The sequence below is a fragment of the Amia ocellicauda genome, chromosome 11, assembly GCF_036373705.1.
Source record: "Amia ocellicauda isolate fAmiCal2 chromosome 11, fAmiCal2.hap1, whole genome shotgun sequence".
Taxonomy (NCBI): Eukaryota; Metazoa; Chordata; class Actinopteri; order Amiiformes; family Amiidae; genus Amia; species Amia ocellicauda.
This window is the reverse complement of record NC_089860.1, coordinates 23,865,794-23,888,838: the sequence shown is the minus strand read 5'-3', so window position 1 is coordinate 23,888,838 and position 23,045 is coordinate 23,865,794. Positions and strand designations below refer to the sequence as shown.

Below are 23,045 nucleotides of genomic sequence, written 5' to 3'. Positions count from 1 at the left end.
AGGGGGATTGTGTATCTTTTCCATGGCCTGGGGGGAAAATACCAAGCTCCTACAAACACAAACGGACAGCCAAGCTACAAGGTGTTCAGCTCTGCTCCTTGTCTGCCCGTCACAGCTGTATTGTGCGCTGTGGCAGGGGATGTGTGTGTTTATGGGTTCGCGCTCATCTCACCTGATGCTGCGTCGGGCGATATGACAGGGGAGTTATAAACCCAGAGAGTCAATAAATCCCAGAGCTAGCTGGGTTTGAAAACAGGAGGTCAGGGGTCAGGCTGCTGGATGAAAGTATAGCGTCCTGATAACAGAAATCCATCTTCTGTAATAATGTCAAGACGAGACCATTACTCAGGCAGGGCCGTGTCAGCTGTCACACCTGCACTACTCGTGAGAGCTTTTTTTTTTTTTTTTTTTTACATTAAAATTGTATGATACACAGTCGTCTGAGAGAGAAAGAGAGGAGAGAGAGCGAGGGGGGGGCAGGGAGAGTGAGAGAGGAAAAATAAATGAATGAATGATATCTAATGGAAATCCATTGCGTGACTGCTTTCTTTTAGGTCATTCAGGAGATGGCAATATTCAGCCTTAAGCATACGAATAAAAAAAACAGCAGAATAAAATCATCAATATGGAGAGAGGGAATCTGGACCCGCAATCAGTTGTCCTGCCAAGAGCTTTCTATTGAAATGGAGGTATTAAGGTATTACTGTCTGTATTTCTAGGATTTAAAATGTGACTTATAACATTTCTCTGGCCACAATGCAATGCAAGGGGTAATTGCAAAGCAGAAGATGTTGTTTTCCGTGTTACAGCTGCAGGACCAAAAACGCTACAAGAATGGTCTCACAGTGCAGTCAGACATAGACGGTTATACTGATGTCAAAGGTGTGAGGAGACACTAAAAAACATGGGAACACAAAGACGCTAGAGTCGGTATTTCACACTGGGCCACCGAGTCTGTGGATTCAGGATAGATGCCTGAATTGCATGTTGCCTGACAGCTATTAATGAGACAAAACAAGTCACAAGAGGAACTGAATGTTTTTAAAATTATATATATATATATATATATATATATATAAAAGCAACCAGTAGGGGATCTAACAACAACCACAAAGAAATTAAGTAAAGAAAAGCATTGTGGGAAGGAAGGGGTGGTGGGCCAGGGATAAGGGAGTTATTCCCCAGGGGGAGGGAGTGGGAGTGGGTGTAGAATAGGGAGTAGGCTAGCGGGTATTGAGAATCAAATGTGCAGGTCACTAATCTGGGTCAGCATGCAGCCAGCCATGGTAAAGCTCCAGATTAAAGGAAGCATCCATCCGATCTAAGTGATAATCAATGGAGTTGTTGTGAAACCTGTAGAGAATACTGATAATTCTGCTTAAAGCCAGTTGCATAAGCACAATTGCAGGTGGATTTAGGACAGCAGGGCCCCTGATTACCTAAGCAGTGGACGTGACTCAGCTAAGCCATTGTTAACAGTGTCTGTGTGGGAGACACAGAGATCCGGTTGTCTTATTGTTCATTTTTTATTTTCTTTAAATTGTAAAATAGAGTAACATCAGGCTCAGTGGAGATCAGTCAAGACAGGTCAATGTGAAACCCGTTTTCTTACTGTTGTCCACGGTTGTTAAAAGCCAAAAGACTGCAGTTATGTGCACTGCACTCTATGAAATAGGATCAGGGAGAAGCAATTCCCTTTACATATTATTACATTCTTATTATGTTTTTTTTTAATATATATCTTGTGTGCTGCTGCAATGAAGAGAATCGCATTGGGGCGATGCAGCCAAATGTGAGTAAGTTTACGTGTACGCTCTGGAAGCAGAGCCTAAGAACCATTCCTGTTTTAAGAAGAAACAAACAGAATACAACATTAAATGGGGTTAATTTAGAAAGAGTGTTTAGAGCAACGCCAAGTAATTGTACACGTTTTAAATGAAAACAAAAGCGTGAAGATGTAGCTCTCGAGCCGTTATCTAAGGACGGCGCTTCAGCCAATTTTCTGCAGAGGAATCTCTTTCTTAGCTCTGACCTGCTGCTGTAATTGGCTTTACCAGCTCCACTAAATCCCCACTCTGCTACAAGCGATGACTACAGCCCCCCTCCCCACTCCCCGACTCCCTGGCAGGGTTATGTATAATTAGAGGACAGTTTAGAATCCTGCTGCTGCTGAGCAACTCAAAACTAAAACTGGGGATGAACGTATCTGGAAAACACCATGCCTTGAAATTAGACAACACAAGCAAAACTATCCAGAAAGTGGAAAATTAATACCAAAGAGAAGAAGGGTTCATTTCTCTCTTAGCCAACAGTATTTTATAGAGACCTTGGCATCTATATCTAGATATAAATCTTTTAGAAATACAGAAAACACACACATACACATACAATATCTTTTGAGCATTCTTTTCCTTCTCAATTCATTGAGCTAATGCTTTTTTCATGTGCCATTGCTCAAAGATCCAGCAGCATTGTCTAATCCAGGATTTGAACCCACAACCCTCTGGTTACATGTCCAGGGCCCTGCCTACTTCTCCACTGCTGCTGTCTTAAATGTATGCTTAGTTTGAATTGCTGGTAAGAGTCAAATAAAGCAACCTTGAGAACCTGGAAAACCCACAAGGAGAACACGCAGCTTTCTGCTTCCCCGTGCAGTCAGCTTTAAAATACTCACGTCAGGCAAGGTGTGCTGAGCTGGCATTAATGTAATGAGAGATCCCACTACTTGCGCGTCGCCACCTTCACAAGCCTGGTTTCATTTTACAGTCATTCATGGCAGCGATCAAAAAAACATGGGTTTAGAAAGAAGAAAGAAGGGGGGAAAAAAGCTAATTAACCCTATTTCTTGGAAAAACGCCCTGTGGAAATGTGACACCGAACGGATCACAAATCACAGAAAAAAGCCTGAGGCCCCAGGGACTCGGAATGATTACTGAGAGCTGCTATTTGGCTGATTTTCACACTTCATTAGAAGATGCATAATTTAACAAGAGACAAGTGGAAGGCCCTAAATTCAGATCACTGCTGTACTGAAAGATGTCCTTTGAGGAAACATAAAGCAAGCCACTACATGGGCACACCAGATTTCCAGACACACACTCACACATTATATATATATATATATATATATATATATATATATATATATTAGACACACACACATTTTAAGTTGTATTGCAACAAAATCATGTCTTTCTTCCCATCTATATATTCTTTTCTTTTAATACTATATCTACCAAAATACAAAATTAGTAGTGCATGACATTTTCTATAGGGCCAACGAGTACACGAGTGAAAGAGGGACCAGAGATGCTTCACTCTTGTAGGACAGCATTTGTCTGCTTGTGGAGCAATGCTTATAAATGAACAATATACAAAACAATCTGTGGCTCAATCCTGTCGTGAGCTCCATGAGTCAGGTTGACAATTCTGAACTGTCTTTGAACTCACAAACATCTTATTTCCACTACTGAAGTTACTGTCAATTAATCATGAAGACCTAAAACTCAGAAATACGTGTTCAATACACTGAGCATCAAGTTAATGAAACTTGAAAATAATGAAAATTAATCTTACACTGCTGTCTTTGTCAATGCAGTACTGTTTTTTCTTTCTTCCCGACAAAAAAAAAAAAAAAAAAAAAACGTGGGATGCAAATTTCGAAAACATTGTGAGATGAAGATAAACGTCCACAGGGCTTTTGAATTAATACCCTTCAAAACGGCCTTTAATCTTATAAAAAAGAACGCTTAAAAGAAGAATACAGTAGATAAATCATGAATTTTTGGGCTTAAATTCGTCCAAACTTTTTCACCCCACCCTTCTTCTTTCAATCTGCCTTGACAGCATGCAAATATATATGCATGAGGATTTTCTCATTAATAAATGCTGCCTGAAGGCTTTTTGAACTATTTCTCTTCATGATGAAATCCTAAAGTGTGGCCACAGGGTGTTTGTCTTGGTGCTTAAGCCCAGTCCTCTTCCTGGTTTGTCAGTGTCAGCAACAATGGGCAGTTTCCTCAAGGGCATCAACCAAGGAAACACAGATTTAGGCCCCAGTGGATATATAGGGGTTGAACAGTACTGCTCTGGCCAGGAAGCACAGCATGGAGGAGAAGGAGAAAGGGTGGGGTAGGACAGAATGAGAGAGAGGGAGAGGAGAGTGTGACAGAGGGGTAGAGGGAGAAGAGAGTTGAGAGAGTGAGAGAGGAGCAGGGGGAGAGGAGAGAGGAAGAGAGGGACAAGGCTACAAATCAAAGGAATTAATGCACTCCACAGGAAACAAACACACATTAAAAATAACACATCAGTACCAAACTGTGTCCTATTGTATAAAATGCAGAGAAACTCCTGTTTTGCAGTCCAGTCTTCTAACCAGAGGTTGCTGAGCCATTTCATTTTTTTTCCCCAGCATAATATTAAAAGATGAAAAGAAATCTTAATGATGTCCAAATGAGAATGAAATAGGCCATTAATTTTTAATTTATCTGAAACTACCCTTGTTAATTGGCATGGTGAAGAACAGCGCGCAATATTGCTCTGCCCTGCCTCTAAACCGACACTTTCTTTCACAATTAAACACAAAGAAATATGACAAAGACAGGCCTGCTGACATCGGGTCCTCCGCCCCTTCGACAACACTATGAAGGAAGCTGGCAGCCTCCAAAGAAACCTGCTTTGTTGGCACTTTCCCTCACTTTATGGCTTTTTGAAAACTGTTCAGTAATTAACCAAATGTTTCTGCCACTCCTTGATCACTGCAGTGGGGTCCAAAGGTACAGTAAAACACGCAGATTTTACATTACTACCAATTCCGCCGATTAGGGACTCTTCTGTGTAACATATGGGGCTCCTTGCATTTATGCGCGCCAGTAGGATTCCTGTTTTGGGGGGGGCAGGGAGTTTGCTGTCAAATAGGCCTCTGACTCAAGCGCTGGTTTGCACACTGCTCCTTAAACAGTTGGAAAGAAATCATTAATCCACAGATTGACAGGAAGGAAATGCACATACGACAATAAATGAATAAATAATTACAGCCTTGAATGTGTGTTTCGGATTAGCAGCTGGAAACCGGGCCTTCTTTTTAGAGGATGTCTAGAATCAAGACTCGAAATGTGTGAGGCTTTTCCTGCCATGATGTCTGCATTTTAAATTGAGGTGCACAACCAGAGAGAAACAATCCATTGAGATCTGGTTATTGGAAACATGCTTCATCGGTCACATGTCCTTATCAGTGTCGTTATTCAGGAGTTCAGCTAATAATGAAAACTACACCTGAACAGACCCCTACATTGACAAAAACTGACACAGGTTGTTACTTGGACAGCCTTGGAGATTGAGATGTGGAAGAGCTCAAGTCACTTTGGCTATAACTAGACCAAGTAGTGGTTTTACTGTAACATGCTGTATGTGTGCTGAGTGCTAAAAGCAAATTACAGCCAGCACGGTGCAACTCCTGTCACCAGACACGGTTCCCTGCAGGTACTTGACCCAGATATTAAAAATCCCTCTCCCACACAGAGCCTTCAATGGATCCTATAGGGGTTTATTTTTATTTTCTTAAATGTCTTTACAAAAACTGCTTTCTCTTTGAGTTAATGAAACGATTGAGCTTCCAACAATGCGCAGTTGAGACATTCCTGTTTTCAGATCAAATGTACCTGTAAATACAAACATACATGTATACATACACCCCGTGAAAGCAATACATGGAAGCAATACAGGAATCCATGGCAAAATGATTTCCAGTTGCTACTGCTAACACGAATTAAGATGGATACAGCAGTACAGCCTAAACTACCTGACCCTCCAGTGATTATTCCAGTCAACTCAGTGCCATAAAATTTCTATTTAGGAAAGTGTCATTTGGAGAAAGACATCTGCTGTATGCAAATCAGGGAGAATTTAATTTCGCCTGCTCAGCCTCGCCACTACTGACAGCACAGCAACAGGGAGCGCCTGCAATTTGCCACCTTAAGGCACATTTGTCTCCATTAAGAAGAACATCTGCAGATTTTTATTTATGTTAAATTGTGGTTTATTACCAACTTACAAATGTAAAAAAAAATTAAAAACAAAGCCGGAATAGAAAAATTAAAAAAGCACCGTCTGGCTGAAGCAAAGCAGGAGTACAGGTCTCGGGTACAGCAGCTGTCACTTATACCTACCTACCTTTCATTTGTTTCTCTATGACAATATTCTGGGACGTAGATGTTAATTCATATCCATATGCAACCTATATATTTTTTCCTCCTAAACATTTTACTGGTGCAGTACAGTAAAATCTGATGGACCCATACTTGATCAATCAAGAAATTAATCATCCTCGGATATCTTTTCAGTGCTCTTGAAAATAATTGCTCAAATATCGTATACATTATATATATATATATATATAGATATAGATATGTCTCAACACATCATGGTTTTTGAACACGGGCCATTCCATGGGAATGAGGGTGAATGAAGAGATAGGGCTATTTTCTCAAGTATCTAATTAAGCTGTTCAATTATTTAATCAAAACATGAATAAGAAAAGGCGATTCAGTTCTAATTAAACATTATTTCTCCTTTCAATCCCTGTGGTGAGACTGAAATGCTTTCCCATCCAATTTCTTTTGAACGTTCAAAGCTAACAACCCAACGAATGCAAACAAGAGTTCATGAATTTTAATACAGTGCGCACATAATTAAGACAATATTTAAAATAATATTAATTGGAAGACTGTGGTCTGATTGGTGTGAAGCCTGAATGGAGTGGGCGGAACAGACCAGCATACATGGATACTGTCTCATATATACATAGTCTAATGCCTATTTATATTCTCCTCTACAGCTCCCTAGAAATGTCTGTGAAAACAAAATCGAGCACGTCAGGGTTTTCAAAAATCTGATTGTGTCACCCATGTATTACCATGGGGACTGCAACTCATAAAGAAGCAATAAACACAACAATAAATAAGCTACATTCTGTGTGTATTGATTTGGTTGGAAAATTGTGTGTTGAAATGTGACCCACGGATCTAGGTGTAGAGGAATAAGATTATTGTGCAGCTGGTAATTGTTCCAGCCTGACTCAGCTGAATAAAATAGGAGTCAGCAAAAAGCAGTTTTGACAAGAATAATAAAACCCCAACATCAGCCACTATTACACTGCAGACCACGCTGGGTAGCTAATGAGACTCCTATGCCAAGGCCATGTTTCCCAGTTTCTGAAATAAAGAAGAAAAAAAATCCTTTAATCCAATTCCTATGCTAAAGTTGTGTCTTTGCGATCAGGAATGTTTTAGTTTTTTCCTGTTGTTGTTTGTTTGTTTTTATTACGGAAAACATAAAAAAACATGAAACTTGAATGTATGAGAATATTTAAAAACTTCAGGAAACATAAAAAAAAAAAAAGTCTTGTCAGTTTCAGCCAGTGTAGTCAGCAGTGTAGTCCTGGGATTTGGTATTCAGAATACCTACTGCCATTGCAACTCCCAGCCAGACCTCTCGATGTTCAAACTACAGAACTGTCAGAGCTGTGGGGGAGCAGAGAGCACGTACAGTACGACATGGGCCATGGATGGAGCAAATTACAGCGGAGTGATTGATTAGTGCTGAGAGGGTCTGATACTGCAGAGAATTAAATCAATTCCTGGATCAAATTAGCAGGGAGAGGGAGAGAGAGATGTAACAACCAGGAAAGAAGGAGACAGAGAGAGAGATCAAAATATATGTTTCAATGTTTCCCAGAGGCTCATTTCTGCTTCACTACATTCAGCATAAAGGCAGACAGTGCTGGAAAAATCCATAGCACCTTATTTGCTAAGTGCTTAATTGATGGTAATTCCCCCTCCCCCCCCACCCCGTTATGTATTTTTGACAGTAACTCCCTCATTCTGAGAGACTGTCACTCTGAGCCACTGGTTAGAATCAACAGGATCTCCATAAAATGAAATGGCAGAATTAAAAAACACGTGTCTTGTCTTTTACAAGCTGTGAACGGATTCTTATTTTTTGGGGAGGGGGTGGGTGGTCTTCATAGAAACCAGCCCACGTATTTTCCAAGAACAAGAATCTAAATCCAGCCGAACAGATGGAAATCACGTACAAGCAATGAAAGCCAATTAGAAGCATGTGCTGTGTGTCCACCTAATTGCATTATCAAAGCAGATATGTTCAAAAGCTCGTAGCTCTGGAGATCGACACTGAGCTGTCAGCTACCAGGCTCACAGTCGTAGTGAAGAAAATGTGCTGAGCCAGAAACACACACCTTCAACATCAGCTTATATCGACCCACTGCCTGATGAAGGCCTCCCCAAGATGTTTCAACTTGCTTCAATCTACAGCCCTTTTCCATGTCACACCTGCAAAGTTTATGTCATCTTCTCATCTTTTATTTGGTTGTCTTATATATAAGTGTGCGTGTATAATTATATACATCTCCATTAAAGAGTGGAGTTCCCTGGGTACCTGCCCTCTGTTTGTGTGCTTAGTCCACAATCTCTACAGTGCAGGAGGTGAAAGGGTTAAAGAAAAAAAAAAGTGGAGAAAAATAAATCAATGTCCTTGATAAATCCTCCACTTGTTCCAGTTTTCATTCCCAGTACCTCTCGGATGTCTCCACCTCATTATTAATGAACCAAAAGCAGTGAAATCTGAGAAGCACAGGAGAAGAAAACGGCTACAAATTATGCAAAACAGGACATCCTGTATTTCAAGCTGTACAGCTACAAAATAGCAGAGATTGACATTAATTTAAAAATTGGTGGGGTTGGAAATCACAGCTGAGATGATTTAAAATCTACCATTCCCCCAGCATTCCCCCCCACTAACCTCCAACCTCCAACTTACTACAAGCCCTGGAGGAAGAAAATCTAGCAAATGTAGCTATCTATCTGTTATTAGTTCTGGGACAAAATAAACTACTGCAGGGACTACCAGATTAGCCTGTGCACTCCAGTACTAGGAGGTGTGCTGTAGTTTACATTGGACTGCTTTAATTACCCACTGCGTGTTAATATCACGCTGTGTGAGGTAGAGCTCTGGTCTGCCCATCCCCCAAGGCTGCGGCACGATCCTCACTCCGTGGCTCAGGTGCCAATTTCTCCTTTGCACAGGCTTCCAGTGGCACTGTAATAGCCTTCAAGAGGCACTTTTTACGCAAGGTAGTGCACAACCAAAAAGCATGCATGCACGCTATGATCTTAGACAAAGAAACTACAGTTCACGGTCTCCTGTGTGTACAGAACATGGGTTTATTCCTGATCTGACACTGTAAATAAATGCATGTACAGTAAATCAGTTTACAAGATAGTATTTGAATCGATATAAAAACAAGAACATTCCTTATATCCTTACCTGAATAATTATTGTCATTACTATTGTTATAATATATATATATATATATATATATATATATATAAAACACACATATATATACACAGCACATGTCACACACAGGATCCCAACCCCTGTAGAAACTAGAAATTGAGGCCACTCCTTCCCCCCCAGTCCCCGGTCCATCAATGGTCTGGCCTGCAGCCTTTGATGATTGACAGCAGGGGTAAGCAAGTGATGTGGCACTCATTAGGGTAACAAAAGGGTACAGAGAGTGGTTAGGAAACCTCAGGCAGTGTGTGTAAGGAATCAGAGCTGTGTCCAACTTCCTCCACTGTGCAGTGCACTTCAGCCCATGACAGCTACACCTCCACCCCATGTCCCCCCGCTATCCCCGCCGGCTGAGCCCCAGCCACAGCATGCTGGGTCTGACTGCTTCATACAACACGATTACTAGAATGTACAACAGGATGTACAACAGGCCCGTTTCGACCATTACGGAATACCATTTAACAGCGCCTGCTGGCTACATGTCGAGTGCTACATGTTCATCTCTTCAGGGGTTCTGTACTCCTGCCCCTCGCATGCATGTGGCTTGAAATGTGCATTGTGTTAGCACATACAGACTGGAAGCTGGGGCTTTACAGGTTGAAAGAGCCGGGTGAATTTAGAAATAAGAGTAATTGCCTGGTCAAGACACCTGCTCTCGTGGACGCCTTGCAGATTAACAGCACAGAATGGAGGTGCTCTTTGGGTATCTACTCATAATAATATCGGGCTTTTATAACCACCCAGACAGGCAAGACATAACTGGCCTTCATGCTTTTAAACACGCAGGCCATTAAATGCTTAAAAGCTTTTAGCAAATTACTTGGCGATGGACTTCTGCTAGATTGCATCACACAGGCTTGGTAACAGAGTGATCAATACTGCTGACTGCAGCCCCTCCACGGGAAGTGGACAGCATGTACCGCAGTGACAGAGCTCTGATCAGCACAGCAGAGTGTACAGACATGTTTTAATCTACCTGTGCAAGCGTGCATTTGTTTGTTTGTTTGGTTGTTTCTGTAAATCTGTCCAAGCATCCTTGAATGCACATTAGCACCAGGCTTTGTGTCCAGACCTACTGATGGCTTGACACCATCCAGGCTTGAAAGTATAAAAATGCAAGACAGGCCGAATTTGAATATCAAAAGCACCCTGACAGTACCTTCAGAGAACGCAACAGAAGCAAAGGGAATATCCTCCTGAGGACTGTCACAGGACTGCCTTTGTTGCCATAACGCGTTTGAAAACGTGTTGTTAATTATTTTGGTGCCAGACCAAATTTCCTTCAGAAAACCGAGACACTAAGAGAAAATGGGACTGAAGGAAGGATCATACTTAGAGCTGCCATCTCTGGCAGGACGTAGTCGGGGGTGAGTATCACCTGTCCTCAGTGTTTACACACACGTACACACACATACATTCAACTGCATAAGCTTCTGTAACATCCCGTCACTGTTATAAAATACTGTCACTGGGCATTATCTGAGGGCAAAGGAGAGGAGAAGCTTTCAGTGTGGTTATTAATAGCAGCAAATACCCTAAGCCTCTGAAAGAGTCCTGTGCTGCACTATGTTGACTGCACTGACCAGCAACACAAAGCACACATTGGGATTATAGCTATTATGATCATCATTAATGCATATATTTGTGGATCTATTGCTGCAGTTAATTACACAATTTACCAATTGAACAAAATAACTACAGATAATTTTTTCCAAACCATTTTTAAACAGGAAAAAAAAATAATAATATATATATATACAGTGAGGGAAAAAAGTATTTGATCCCCTGCTGATTTTGTACGTTTGCCCACTGACAAAGAAATGATCAGTCTATAATTTTAATGGTAGGTGTATTTTAACAGTGAGAGACAGAATAACAACAAAAAAAATCCAGAAAAATGCATTTCAAAAAAGTTATAAATTGATTTCCATGTCAATGAGTGAAATAAGTATTTGACCCCTTCGACTTAGTACTTGGTGGCAAAACCCTTGTTGGCAATCACAGAGGTCAGACGTTTCTTGTAGTTGGCCACCAGGTTTGCACACATCTCAGGAGGGATTTTGTCCCACTCCTCTTTGCAGATCCTCTCCAAGTCATTAAGGTTTCGAGGCTGACGTTTGGCAACTCGAACCTTCAGCTCCCTCCACAGATTTTCTATGGGATTAAGGTCTGGAGACTGGCTAGGCCACTCCAGGACCTTAATGTGCTTCTTCTTGAGCCACTCCTTTGTTGCCTTGGCTGTGTGTTGTGGGTCATTGTCATGCTGGAATACCATCCACGACCCATTTTCAATGCCCTGGCTGAGGGAAGGAGGTTCTCAACCAAGATTTGACGGTACATGGCCCCGTCCATCATCCCTTTGATGCGGTGCAGTTGTCCTGTCCCCTTAGCAGAAAAACACCCCCAAAGCATAATGTTTCCACCTCCGTGTTTGACGGTGGGGATGGTGTTCTTGGAGTCATTCCTCCTCCTCCAAACACGGCGGAGACCATTTTCACCCAGTTCTCATCTGAATCATTCAGATGTTCATTGGCAAACTTCAGACGGGCCTGTACATGTGCTTTCTTGAGCAGGGGGACCTTGCGGGCGCTGCAGGATTTCAGTCCTTCACGGCGCAGTGTGTTACCAATTGTTTTCTTGGTGACTATGGTCCCAGCTGCCTTGAGATCATTAACAAGATCCTCCCGTGTAGTTCTGGGCTGATTCCTCACCGTTCTCATGATCATTGAAACTCCACGAGGTGAGATCTTGCATGGAGCCCCAGACCGAGGGAGACTGACAGTTATTTTGTGTTTCTTCCATTTGCGAATAATCGCACCAACTGTTGTCACCTTCTCACCAAGCTGCTTGGCGATGGTCTTGTAGCCCATTCCAGCCTTGTGTAGGTCTACAATCTTGTCCCTGACATCCTTGGACAGCTCTTTGGTCTTGGCCATGGTGGAGAGTTTGGAATCTGATTGATTGATTGCGTCTGTGGACAGGTGTCTTTTATACAGGTAACGAGCTGAGATTAGGAGCAGTCCCTTTAAGAGAGTGCTCCTAATCTCAGCTCATTACCTGTATAAAAGACACCTGGGAGCCAGAAATCTTGCTGATTGATAGGGGATCAAATACTTATTTCCCTCATTAACATACAAATCAATTTATAACTTTTTTGAAATGCGTTTTTCTGGATTTTTTTGCGGTTATTCTGTCTCTCACTGTTAAAATACACCTACCATTAAAATTATAGACTGATAATTTCTGTGTCAGTGGGCAAACTATCATTTGCAGTTAAACTTTTACCAAACAAGTTTGGTTGATTGTAGTTTTGGATTTGGAGCAAAGCAGCTTTGAAAACCCTCTGATGTTGTGGCTGGGCTAGCATCAGAAATCTCACTAAAGAAACAAATAAAGGGTTTCCAGAACTTTCATTGGCTCCCAGCACCATAGGGAAATCCTAGCAATAGGGTTGTATTATTATTCTCATATTGTATGTTACACCTATTTAATATTAAAACATGTCAGTGGGATAATGTTGACCAGGCAGTCCCTAATGACCTGACACTGCAGGGCCAGAATGGGAAAGTGCTGAAACTTGTGGCGAGGGGGATTAGCTCCCAATCATTGATGGCCATTGCATGACAATCAACAACGGCTTGAGGAAGTGGAGTCCTGGGAGCCACCGCAGGAAGGGGAAAGGAGGAGATGAGAAGTAGAGGCAAGACGACCGGAGCAATCTGCGTTTAATGAACCCGTGCCTCTGATCCCTGCCACTTTCGTAATGGAAACCCCCGCTGTTGTTATTCTAATTCCAGGTCAGGGGTCAAGTGGGACCTGAAGGGCACATCAACCCTCCTGTCAGAGTGGAACCCAGCAGCTCAGAGATAAGAGCCTGAGACAGGTGGTGCCCGCTCTCACTCTCGCCCCATGTACAGCAGGGCTCCTGCACCTCTGAGCAGTGAGGCAAATTTGGCACCCAGCACCCTGTGTACAATGCTAGTATATAGTGAATAGTGTAATTTTGCACTGGACGGGGCAGTTGTCAAATTCTGCATATTCTGTGATAAAGCTCCAACTCAGGAGGGTAACTCATAAAGCAGCAGTTATTGTTATCTTTGCAGCCATGTGTGAAAAGTTTCAAGATACCACTGCTGCTCCAGAGGCATTACAGCTACCGAGCTCTGAAGGGCTGAGCGCACACATCTGGTAATTAATTTGTGTCTTTAATGAAAAAATCCAGGTCACTACCGCTGAGGGGGCTCAAGTGATCGTAAATAAAATAAAAACACATAAAATAACGTAAAATACAACCAGCCGCCATGGAGGGGTGTCACCCCCTGAAGATCTCCCATATGGGCCCAGCTGGGTCAATTAAAGAGCTGCATAAACTCCCCCTCTGCTTTATTACATCTCTCTCTTTTTCCTTTTCTTTTCAAATTGAATTCCACTGCGTGGTGAGTGTATGTGGATTTAGAGGAGATAATCATGGCTCAACCACTTCTGCCACGCCCTTCTCTCCAATATCCCACCCCCGGCTCTGTTGGATCCTCCTTATTAACACACTTTCCTGGTATGGGGATGAGGGCTATATGGGGCTGGAAACCTGCATGTGCCGACAGACACTCCCAATCACACCTCTCCCTTAGTAAATCTCCCTTGTTTTTTTTGCACTATAAACATTGGTTTTGCCATTGTTGTACCAAGCTACAGCGGTTTCCTATGAGTTCAACATGCCTTCACTGTTCTTTAGTGCAATAGCACCTGGGTATACCATGGTCTCCTACTCCTACTGGCCGCAGACGCCTCTTTTTCCGTCAAAGCTCTCAATAAACCCACTCAGCATGCCCACACAGCTAGAACAAGACAAGATGGCTGGGGCGGTCAGGCATAGGTATAAAACAGCTCTCTGCCTAATCTTGCACAACGAGCTGCTGCAATCACATCCTGACTGGTCACATCGATTGGCTGGTGTCCCGGGGCTGGAACGAGGACTCTGACTGCCCAGTGTCATCCTGATGGGAGAACATGCGACCATCAGCAGAGGGAAAAAAACTGCCTTTATGGATGAGGGCATCCTGCGCACACCGAGAGGTACAGCGCAGCAGCTGACTATTGTTCAGCCCCTCTCCATTGCCGGGGGAGTCAACAGATGGGCCTAATGTTAATCCAGCTGAGCTCCATGAAAAACAGCCAGAACAAAGCCTGCAGTGAAACCCCGCAGAAGCACCCCCACAGAGAAGCTGCAATCATACTCGTATTGGTAAACTTACAGGAGGGGAGGGAGGTGTGGGGGGATTGGAAGGAATTGGTTGAGCCCAAGAGCACAAACTACTTTAACCTTTGCCCCCCCCTCCGATAACCAAATTCTCATGAGCTGCTGGTTATTATTTTTCTCCCACCCAAGCTGCACAGGGAAAAAGCAGTTTTTAATTTCAGTCCAATAGAGGGGCAAGGAGAATGTCAGGTGACACCAGTTGATTACTTGCACATAATTGAAGACAGCTGTGTGTAGTTCTTTCTTAACTGCTTTACCTGAGCCTTCATAACCTTCATTAAATAATGGACCCCCCCTCCATCTACCAACCGCACCACATACACATAGACCAACTAAAGCACATGCAAAAATAATCATAATGCCGCTTTTTAAAATAATAAGGAAATAATTATACAAAAATCATAAGTAACTCCTGAAGGTGTTGTGTGGATTTTAATATTAATTAATTCTTCCATACGGTGAGAGAGAGAGAGAGGCGACTGAAGGCTTGCGAACAATATGTGCTGTATTAACTGAGCTCTCTGCTTTAATTATGCTGAGATGTGAGGGGGGAAAATCCAAACACTCAGTGGGTGTCCTGCCGATGTGAGAGACAGGGCGGTCCCCAGCCGCAGGAAGCCGTGCAGAGGGCGGTGGGACTGACAGCTGTGCCCGTGCCATATAAACTCTTATGTGTTTACAGTAGGGTGAGCATAATGTGGCCGGGAGGGCCAGCTAGGCGGCCACAAAACAGCAAGGTGAACAGCAGACTCAAGTGCAAACACAAGTGCAAAAGCAAGCACACAACGATGTACACACAAACACACTCAGAGACACACACTCCCTTACACTCACAGACAGCCATATACACACTGGGCGTTATGCACAGACACACACATACACAAGGAGGAACCCTATGTGCATACAGATACACAGGTGCATGAAACACATTCACACTCAGAGCCACATTTGAGGGAACAGGCACACTCACACTCCAACACACTCATATTCCACAGGGAAATGGCACAGACACACACATATTCCACAGGGACACACAAACACACACATACCACCCCAACATTAATGTATTCATGCCCCATGCTTATAAAACATCTTTATTTTAACTACCAGCATTATTGCAGTTCCTGAACACACTGCACAGTGTTGGGACAAACCAAGAGTGCTTTACAATAATGGTCTGGGATTCTTCTTTATTACTGGGGCAATGAAACTCCGCACAGAGCGCTGGCTACGCTGTTTTTGATTTATGATTATTTGAGCTGAAATCAAAACAAAATGAAACGACAAAAAAATCCATCTGATTCCCTTGTGAATGCATGCTGTGTTGAAGCCATCCCCAGCCCCCCTCTCCCTCTCTCCTTTTGAATTTTCACAGATTCCCCAAAGGAGGCAACCTCATTCTTCTGTGGTACAGGAGCTGCGTCTGTTCTTCCTCATCTCTCACAACAAGCCAGCTTCCTTCCTACGCGCCACTCACAAGAGTGGGGGGGGGTTCAGAAAGTGTCATGCAGTGCCATCAATCAGCCCTGCCAGAGAAAGATGTCCTGCATTGTCTTTAACGAGCAAAGTGGAGTGTAACGTATTGTCTGTGCCACCCCGTGGTCTGCCCTTTTCAATCAGTCAGGCCAGTCGAGGCCTCATTTCCACCAGCTGGTATCCATCAGTGCTGGGCTTATTGTTCACCAGCATCAATTCATCACCCAGCAGAGCTGGAGCCTGGGCTGGGGAGGCAGGTCTGTGTCATGGGCAGGCCGGGGGGTCATTCACAGGTACAAATCTGCAACACTTGCAATGCCTGACCACTGCACACTGCTGTGCGAGGAGAGCAGGGCTGGCTCAGTGACGTGGGAAAGAACAGAATGTTGCTGAACAGTACAAAAACAGTTGTGTACAAGCACATCTAGAGAGGCTATTAGCAAGATAAAAATAAACACGTAAACGCCAGTACACACAGGTGCCCTTGTACGCATGCACGTCAGAAACCAGCAGCAAAAAGAGACAGGAATAGCAAGACATTTTGGAAACGCCACTTAAAAGAGTATAAGGGTTTGACAGTAGGTGTCCCTGGAAAAGGTCAATGAAAACCTAACAAGCAGTGTGACAAACCTACTGGGACACAGCCGAGGCGAGCAGGCCAGCCTTCTGTGTGCATTCCTAACAGCAGGCAGTGCAAGGGAGTGAGACAAGAAAATGGGAAATGTCAGCAGTTTGACCTCTGGGCTGTTTCTGAGTGTTTTCAGCTTTCTACCTCTATCGGCGGGGTTAGGGAAGCTAGCACCTCCTGTGAGTGTTGCACCCTGGGATAATCTGAGAGATCTGCCAAACGGATTGCCTCTCCCTGCCATGCTCGGAGCTGCATTATTATTAATCCCGCACTGTAATCAAAGCTGGGACACGTCCTGACGTTGCTGAGCACTGAGACGTGCCTGTTCACACATTCACGGGGCTGTCAGCAAACATGCGAGTGGAGATGTGTGCCGCATCCCTGCTGCATCACAAAGCAGAAGACTGAGACGTATGAAGCTCTTGTGCTACCCAGCTCTCGCAAAACTACAACAAGCGTCTTTGAAAGAGTGAGAGAATGCAGTGCCCAAGACATGTCTGTAATCAGGCCTTGTGCGTTGCTGCAGACAAATTTCTACTACTGGGAAATACTGGAGGAGGCTCCTTTATAATGTGAAAATGCGCAGTATTTGTTTATCTTCATATTCACTTCAGACATGGATGGCTTTCCCATTATTTAATTAGCACATAGCAGTCCTGTCTATCACAGTATGGTATGCATCACAGTGACGACAGGAAACACAATATCTCCATTAATGTGGATTTCACCACAAATCCTCTCTCTCGTTTCATTTCAGTGCTTGACTCTGACCCTGCCCGTTTTATCTACCTTCACAGTTGCGGTCACAGCTCACAAAACCTCTCGGCAGCAGGACTGCAAACGCAGCATCCTGCTAAAGCCTGCGCTGTAGACATTACTGCATCTTGCCAGTGTCAGGCAGTAAGTAATTTGCTGGGCGTAAATGCAAACATTTGGGGCTGACGTTACCATTCACATGAAATGCATCCCTGTCACTCACTATTAGAGAAGAGTGCATCACACAATGGTGAGCTCCATTAGGCAACGACAGTGGAAGAGGTTACAGGAAGTGAAATACATGTATATGTATATATGGGATACATGCCTTATATGTAGCAGCGACCATAGCAATGCAATTTAGAATGTTTTTCTTTCCAAAGCAAATGGATGAGTTTATCTGTATTACATCTGAAATGTTATTAAAGATAGCTTCCTCTGCTATTGAAGGCAGGGCAATATTCCACACATGTTCTTCGAAGACAGTCAGAATTATTTTCTTACCGTGTGTTCCAAAATAAATGTCTGATTATAGATTTCCCATTTCGTTGAATACACTTAATAGCTGGCCTCAAACAAAACTGCACAATAAAGGAAAAGAACAGGCCCGTCATTACATCTTCCTGTGTGCAGTTCGGGGGGGGATTTACAGACTCACTCATCTAGACTGAGTTATTGGCTTGGCTTACCATAAATCACCACAAGAGCTCAATACTTTTTATTCTGCAGCAGGATTTCTGACAGGATGCTTTTTTTTTTAACCAGGCAATAAATAAAGACATTTTTCTTTATGCAAGATATCCACTATATATCCATGCAATTAAGGGCTTGATAGAAAGAAAACTAAATCTATAGATATATAGACACCATACACAGATACTGATCTAGATAAAGATTTCATGCTATACAACTTAAAAATACTAGTTAAGTGCAATTTCTCAGATGGCTCCATCATGTTAATTCACTTTTTATCCCACAATTTTGAAATTTAAAAAAACGCTAAGAAAGTAAAAAAGTATAAAAATTAATGAGGTGAGGACACTACTAAAGCAATTAAACAGAGGTATAGGGTGAGAACAATAACAAAGGCAATTAAAGAGAGGCAGGGAGAGGACAATACAGAGGCATGTGCAAATATAAAAAAAAATAACAAAAAAAGAGTGCATTTTAAAACAAATGTTAGAGAGGGTCATTAAAAATAAATAAATAAGTGCCCTGAGGATTCCAGAAAGGTCACTAACTCTGTCTGTTGATTGTCCTGCCGATTCTACCCTTTCAAAGTCTCTGAGATCTTTAAATCCCTGAGCTGTTGCTTCTGGGGCTGCAGCCGCCCAATCTCTCTGTGAGTGACAAATCCCAAAACTGCGTGCAATGAAACCCAAATCTCCTGGGCGATCACAGACTGACAAATGGAAGGAAATCTGCAAAATGGGAACGCGCTGATCTTCAGGGATTTTGTTTGTCTTTTACCTTCTAAGGCATTGATCAGTACATTACAGGTCAGTCAGCTGTCACCGTTTTGTTGTATTGTTGGGTTTTGTTGTTTTTGACCTGTGATGTATGAGGCAGACCTCGGGTAGACTTTCTCTGGGGGGCAGAACCAGGTGTTAACATCCTGCAGGTCTCAGATGGGGGACGTGGATTAGTGTGAGTTGGCTGTGGTGACATTTTCAGGGCACGTGGCTCATCTGTGATATAAAACACTTAAATGAAAAGGAAGCAGCAGCAGCTAGCCTTCAAAGAGCAAAGGATGAGAATGAAAGTCACCTTCTTCTACCCTGCCCTTTCACCCACCCACCCCACGTCAGTCTAGCTGCATTTACCACCTTATACTGTGTTGCCCTCACGCACGCATTCACTGTATTTCAAAAGTTCTTCCTACATCACATAAAATCCACCACCAACCACCACCACCTTGTATAACACTGCCCTTGGACACAGACATTAGAGAAATAAAACCCACCGTTACTCATGCACTCTTAACAACACCCCAATGGCAACATATACGTTTTAGTAAGGCTCAGATCCGGATGGCCAGGTTTTAGCGTCGGTAGGGGAATCTCGGAAAACCTCCTCGAATGCCAACAAACACCAGCATGAGCAGGTTGCCTCGATCACAGATTGAAAGTGCTCCTCTTCCCCTTTGCCACTGCAATCCCAGCTCCTCCAAAACACACCGCCCACAGTTGTAATTAGACACCATCAATCCCAGAGTCCCAGGGAGCCGAGCTAGGAAGCCATTCAAAATGAAAAAAGGCTGCCATTACCCCACCCTATTCTATTAGATCCACCTTATTCTATCTGACCTTGGAAACCCTTAAAAATACCCCATGGAGCAACGTTTGAGTGAGATACAGCATGACTTTCACTCTTATCAATAACCTTTCCAACGTCTACCGAGTCAAAATAAGATGTGGGGGGAAAATCCCTGAACCAGTAGAGGAGATAAAACTGAATTAAAGCAGCACCTACAAACTATTTAAAAAATGCATGACTGCATATTTTATTAATCGGATTTTAAAACCCGGGCGCTTCTGTCTGTCTCGATGCAGAAATAGATCTGTCACGCTCCCCAGAAGATGATTTTTTTTTTTTTAGGATTCCTCATAAATGCTCTACAACACAGTTTCACCCCGAGAGCTGTGACCCAGTTTGCAAGATTACGATATATTCTCACGGCTCTTTTCTACAAGACTTAAAAGACGGGCCAGTCTGATCAATAGTTCCAGGTCCCGATGCATTCTGCAAATACGATTTGGTCTCTTCAGTCTCTTCACTCTACCAGCTTATCCCAGAGGCGTTCTGTGCCATGGAGGCTGGGACTCTGAGCTGGCCGGGGAATATTTTCCAATGCCGGTGACCCACTTCCAGCTTAGTGAGAAAAGGGAGAGTGCGGTGATTTCACCTACACTGCCAGGACGGTGACATCTGCAGTGTTGAGTTATTTTCTGGAATTCAAAATGCCCTTACAGAATATATATTAAATTAAATTATAATAAATGGACCAGCACACAATACGTGACCCCAGTGACTGTACAATCCATCGTCGTCAGAAGGAGGTGTGTTTGACCAATGGCTTTTGAGAGTGAGGCATACACTTATATACTGATATTTATGTGCTGGAGAGAGATCTCACAGCTGCCATGCCCAGAGTTTCCCCTGGGACGCCCCGGGCGAGGAGACATCAGCTGAGCATACTACAGTCCATCTCCAGAGCAGCCCCCTGCCGAGAGGGAGGCAGAGTTGCCAGTCAGTGGGTGAAACCAGGCTACGGGCATAGAAGCTTACAGACTCTCACCACTGATGGGAGGACTGGGGCAGAGGGGGTGGGGTGGTAGTCTAACAGCTATCTGGGCTCAGGCTGCAGAGGTGCGATAAATCCAGAGCACTCAGGCAGCAGTCAGGGGAGCAGAGGGTCAGAGCACATCATTACCGCTCAGCTGCTTGGCACTAAAACCTGGGAGGGGACAGACACAGGCTGGAGAGAGATGCCCTTGTAGATTATTAATGAGGATTCCACTTAAAAAAAAAAACCATGGTTTTAAAGATTTAACATGTCCAGCTTTACATTAAGTCAGTGCCGCACAATGGTGCTCTCTCCCCTCCCCCCAACACTCCTGCAAGGCTATGGACCTGGGTCAGGTTTCCCATGGAGGTTTTTTTAGATCTTTAAATATTTAAATCAACACCTCTTAAAGATTGGACCATTCAAAACAAGAGTATATGTAATGGTGACAATCCAATTAAGAAATTTGATACACTCATTCATTTTAGAGGTCAGGTGAAATTAAAGCCAGAAGATCGCTCTTTCGCTAGATGAATCTCACTGAAGCCATGGATGTGGAGAAGAGCACCAGGGAGCACTGACTGACTTCACTGCCGCTTTGCAAAACACAAGCGGCTTAAACTATTTTCTCCTCAGATGGTAGGACATACCAGTTCCTAACAGCCCCAACCTAAGCCTGATCCTCATATCAACATGAACAAACAGTGGGGCTTCCTGATGTAGACACCGTGCAGATAAAAATGTTTTATCCAACTCTCACTACATATAAATTTTGAATTTGAGGTCTACGAACGTCTCGGCAGCAGCAGCTGACATCATGCATCAATTATGAATATCACAAGCTCAGCAAATGCTGCTTCCTACATTAACCCAGAGTAGCAGGGGACAATAACTCTTCACGGGAGCGGAGTCAGGACACACCGGGGAGAAAAGTGCAAAGGTAAGATGTTTCAATGGGGCTGCGTTAAATTAAAAAACACCACTAGTCCACACATTTCAAAAATGGTGCCAGAAAACACAACAGCCCCAGCTGATCTGAGTCAGGACCTTTTTTTTTTTTTTTTTAAATTGAGTTTGCATCTCAGCTCTAAAGTAGACCACTTTTATTGGCTAAAATGAAGAAATTCATTTTTGACTCCAAGATTTAGGCAGATGCAGATTTATTGATATCTACAGGAACCCATCCCCCCCACCCTCTGGTCGACTCAACTGATAAAAGCATCCTCCCTGAGCAAGAGGGTCAGGCCCTGCAGTTCAGAGTTCAGTGCCTCCAATCTGGAGGGTGTTACAGCTCACTGTGTTCGAGACCAAGTGCATGAGGCATAAGGTCAGGTAGCGTTTTCTGAGTTTTAAAGCACATTTTACTGTTTTACCACAGTCAACTTGGAAAGAAACAAAACACTGAGACAAGGCAGTCAGCTCAGTTATATAACAGTGCCAACCCACAGGCTGTAATCACACCAACGTGTCTGGAAGCTGAGTAATGGGAAGTATATCTTTGTTGCCTGTGTATGTATTGTTTTTTTCTCTCTCACATATAAAACAAACAAAAAAATGCATTAAAAAAGGACCCTCTTAGACAGTGCTGACCTTCACCAGAGAGTAGCCATAGCTGCCAGAAATCCTTGACCAACTCTTATATTCCCACTGAAAAACTGAAATTAAAATCCCTCAGCTGCCCATTCTGAAATGGAAGAGTTACATTTCACAGTACAATCCCCCCTTTACATCCCTCTTTGTCAATATGTTTGTACATACTGACTTTGTGAACAGTCTCCTGAGCACCTGGGCAGATCGTAACAGCGTGAGCACACTGCCTCACATTTCTCAGCTGTCAGCTCAGGTGTGAGGAGGTGTGCAGTCCAACAGCTCGTACACTTCTCTGGCAGGTATTATTACAGTGTCTGAGTGAGCCAGTCATTACTGGAGTTAGATTAGTGAAGAACTCAGATAGCATTAAAATCTACAAACAGTGCCGCTTTCAAGGACTGGAGAAGCAGTGTTGAAGTCTAGCAGCTGAAAGCCCTCTGCTCCAGCTCACTGCTTTCCACTGTTGTTCCTAATCTATTCCCTCGTTCTATTAATAGCTGTATCCTTCCTCATCACAGCATGTCCTCCTTCCCAGGCGGCCGGCCTTGTCTACTCAGAGGCACCCTCACCTTCAGGTTGGGACAGAGAGCCATGTCAGTAATCAATTAGCAGCCTGGTATCAGCCGCCATGACAGGAATGTGGACTCTGTCAATTATCCTGAGGATGCTGTAAACACTGC

The 23,045-nt window shown here is 43.3% G+C and overlaps 1 protein-coding gene across 2 annotated transcripts in view; it reads right to left on the bottom strand.

The window, feature by feature from the left end:
- LOC136763215 (serine/threonine-protein phosphatase 2A 55 kDa regulatory subunit B beta isoform) overlaps positions 1–23,045 on the bottom strand; it is a 79,362-nt gene that overhangs the window by 20,741 nt on the left and 35,576 nt on the right. The window lies entirely within an intron of this gene.